Raw genomic sequence first — 4,343 nt, forward strand, 5'->3', positions numbered from 1 at the left:
GGCTGTTGCCCAGTAAATTTGTGGCTGGCCTGTGCTCCCGAAGGCCCCTGAACCCTGCTCCCCCTCCCCCGCAGGAGACGCACTGTAGAAGGGGATTAGTTGGGCAATTTTTTGTCCCTTAGGGATGAAGCAAGGGGGTGAAGGAGTCCAGGCCATTATTTGAATTTCACTATGAGAGTCAGAGTCTATTACTCCAGGCAGCACAAATAAACCCATTCTGCTGGTTGAAGATCTCCCAATTAGTAGTGCATGCACCCCTGGATTAAAGGGCCCTCAAAGTCCTGTAGGGATTAGTACTACATCTGTGGAAGTTATGATGACTGGTTCTCGGTTGGATAAATCCAACCCAGCGCTGGCTGAGGTGGAGGGGCACAAATCGCGAGCCTGTTCCCATGAGTCGCATTTATTTGTTGTACCGGGGCGCGCGACAACGCCCCCTGTTTCCAGTTTCCCCACTGCGAGGAGTTTTTTGGCCCCCTCCTCTCGTTTGGTACTTGTGGGATGTTGCTGTAGAGGGTCTCTTTTGGCAATCTCTTTGAAAGTGGTCAGGGGCACCACATCTAAAGCAACCACTTCTGAGTCTGGCTTCTTCCTGCACTCTTAGCTGGGCACTTAGGGCTATAGCTAAAGAGGCAGACTGGTGCTCCACAGAGCCAACCCCTTGGCAGGCTCCAACCAACTCAGCAATGCTACAGCTCTCCCTTTTAGGAAGGGCCTGCAAAGCTCTTTTACAGTCTGGGTTCGCGTTCTCAAAAGCCAGTTGCCTATAAAGCATCTCTCTGGCTTCATCATGCTCAACCTGCCTGTTTAAAGCAGATTGCAGCCGATCTAGGAATTGTGAGTATGGTTCAGTAGAACCTTGTAATACCTTCATGAATGACAGGTTGCTATCCCCATTTGTAGTGGGTAATTTCCTCATGGCTCTCAGGACTATTTTTGCAATTACCTCATATTTTTCTCTGGGGTAACTGGATTGGGCATCTACTGTGGTGTAATTCCCCTCCCCAGTTAGTTGGTTTGTTGTTATGCCTGCTTGCGGGTTGTTTGTGTACACAGTGCAATTCTCCTAATAATCGGTTAACCAGACACTGTACTGAGTGTTAGCAAGAACTACTTTCAGTAAGGTCTTCCAATCATAAGGTGTAAAAACATAGGTGGAACTCAGTGTCTCCAGATACGCGAACATATTGGTTGAGGACACACCAGTTTCCCTTACCAATTGCCTCAATTCCTTTGTCACCTCATATGGCAGAGGCTGGAATTGAGGGGGCTGACGTGGGCGAAAAATGACTGGGCATGCATGGATAACCTGCAAGTCTCCCACCCGAAACACCTCTTCCTGACACTGTTCCCACCTGTCAACCGATTTTCCCCCGCTTGCCCCCTCGCTCCCTCCTGGTGGAACCATCCCTGGTCCCTCCTCCTCATCCTCCCATGCCTTCCCCCCTGTGGCCCCAGTAAACCCGGTTCCCTGTGAGAGGGTGGTGGTGGATGATGGACAGGCCCTCCCCCCCCATGCCTGCAGCTGGAGCCATTTGGCACGCAAGATGGTGGCACCCATGCCGGTGCACGTGGTCGCTGTTCATCTACAGTGTGAGGTGGCAAATAGGCTGCGTTCCCCCCCTCATCGTTGCAATGGGGCCTCATACGCTGATCCCATGGGCTGGGATCCCACATTACAGGCTCCATTCCCTCCCCGTGACCCGTGTTCCCGTGGCTACTGGCGCCTGACCTGTAGCTTAACTCACAAACGTATCCCTCCCCTCCGGGTAAACCCCGTGCGTTTGTGCATCTACGCGTGGGATTCAGGCTGCGACTAGTAGCCTGAGTGGGGGTTTGTGTGTTAGTGTGGGATGATTGTACCATTCGCTCGTGGGCTCTGTGCAAAGCAGACATGATTATTTGCCAGGCCGGAATGGCATTATTAGCTCGGGGGTCTCCTGCCTGAGCTTTCAGTCTCATGAGGTTTCCGATTTTGTCCCATATTTCTAGGTGTAGGGCTTCTACAAGCGGCAGCTCTGGCACTACCGATTTAATAAATTGTACAAGCTCTGTTAATTCAGCCCTTGTGGTTTGTATGTGGTAAGGTCTCAGTAGGATAGCCAATGCCTCTGTGTCTCGTGATATCTCAGTAGAGAGAAAGATTCCCACGTTTGTTTACCTTGCTTTAGTCTCTGTGGTCCACGTGTGTGTGGAGGGATGCTTTGTTCGGCAGCGGCGGCTCCGAATCTGGTTTCGGTTTCGGCGCTCTCTGAGGTGACTGCTGTTCTCCGGGTCTCTGCTGCTGCTGCTCTAGCGCTTGCAGGCGACTGGGGTTCGGCGGTGGCAGGTCCCGGGGCGGCTGTCGGCGGCACGGCGTGAGGTTCCCTCACGGTCTGCGGCGCTTCCGGCAGCTGGTTCAGCGGCACGGGGGCTGCATCCAGTGGCTGCAGGCGCGCACAGGTCGGCAGAAGGTGGCAGCGGTGGCAATCAGCATCCCCGTGGCTTGTGCCGGGCTCCTGGCGCATCCGGCAGGGCGGGGCGGGGACTCCGGCGCAGCAGCGTGGGCGGGCAGCAGGCTGCATGGAGCAGCGGGACTTCTCCTCTTGGTGGAATAGCGTGCCAGCGCGGTGTTCGGGGGTCCCGCGGGCGGGCTGGGCTGTTTGGGCAGCTGCGGCGCCGCTTTCGCACGCTCAGGGCTTTGCGCACAGCGAGCGGCAGTGGCAGGGGCTCCCGGTGCAGCTTTGGCGCGCTCCGCCGCTCGGTTTTTCAGGCGGCGGTGCTCGCGGCCGCTTGGGGAGCAGCCCTTGCTCGGCACTGGCTGCTGATCTGCCCGTTTGGCTCCACTCACCGCTCATGTTCCAGCCGGCTCCGCTCCACTTTCGCCACAGCTGCTGTCCCGGTTCTCGGCTTGTTCTTCTTTTTCTTCTTCTCTGTTTCTGTACACTTTTCCCTAATATTTTTTGAACTCTCTGTACTAACCTGCGTTTCTCAGAACCGGCTGAGACGACACTTTAAAGACGTCTAAGTTTCTTTCGGTGGAAGAATTCCGAATTCTGAAACAAACTCATTCCTGAATCCTACCGAATTTTCCCTGGTGCAGGGAGTTCCAATCTACTTAATGTAGGTCCTATGGCCCCACATTCAGGTTCACCACGTGTAGGAATTCTTTATATAATAAAGAAATACAGTCCGCTCCCAGCTGAGGTTGTAGCCAAAGAGGAGTTTATTCAAACTTGACGCTCTTTTTATCCTTCAAACCGTGTGACCATATAACCACTGAGGGTATAGATTCTCACACGTCACCTGGGCTTCCCCTCCTGGGATGCCTCTCCCGCATCCCTGGACACGCCTCCTACACAGTACGAGTCTGAAAATTGAATACGGACGAAGATTCCTACCACACCAAAGATGACAGGACAGAAAGATCTTGCTGCACATTGAGTGCCCATGGTGGTCCACCACCTCCCCCTGAGACTCAAAGCCTACAGGCTTTCTTTCCTCGGGGAAAGGGCTATTGTTCACTTGCAGGAGCCCAGCACCGAGATAGCCGGTCCGACTCCCAAAACTGAATACAGATGAAGATTCCTCCCAGACACAAGATCCTAGGACAGAAAGGTCTTGCTACCCGTGGAGTGCTGTAGGTGGTCCACCAACTGCACTGGGGACCCCAAGGGTAAGGGCTTTTTTCCCAGGGGAAAAGGCTGTCATCTGCTTGCAGGAGCCCTGTTCTGAAATTGGCAGTCTGACTCCCAGAATTGAATATGTACGGAGATTCCTCCCAGACAAAAGGTGCCAGGACAGAAAGCTCTTCCTGCTCATCTAGTGCCAAGGGTGGCCCACAACCTGCACCTTACGCCCAAGGGTTACAGGCCTTCTTTCCTGGGGGAAAGGGCTGTCGTTCGCTTGCTGGATCCCTATGCAGTAATTGCCAGTCCAACTCCCAAAACTGAACACAGAAGATTCCTCCCAGTCAAAAGGTGCTAGGACAGAAAGCTCTTCCTGCTCATGGACTGCCCAGGGAGGTCCACCACCTGCACGTGAGACCCAAAGACTACAGCCTTTCTTTGTTGGGGGAAAGAGCTGTCGTTTGCTTACAGGAGCCCTGTGCTGAAATTGGCATTCCAACTCCCAAAATTGAATACAGACAAAGATTCTGTGAGAAATAAAGAATCAGTTTTATTACAAGCAAATGAATTAAACAAATCACTAACGTAGGAGTTTTTCTTTACTAACCTATAGGCGTATCGCGGAGTTGTAAGACGCCGGATTCAGCCTGGAACCAGTGTCAGGGAAACATGCGAATGGGAATAGGGAACTGTAAAATGAATATTGGTAAGGAAACCCCTTATACCACATGGCTG

Source organism: Neopelma chrysocephalum, unplaced genomic scaffold, assembly GCF_003984885.1.
Source record: "Neopelma chrysocephalum unplaced genomic scaffold, ASM398488v2 Primary Assembly neopelma1_96532, whole genome shotgun sequence".
NCBI lineage: Eukaryota > Metazoa > Chordata > Aves > Passeriformes > Pipridae > Neopelma > Neopelma chrysocephalum.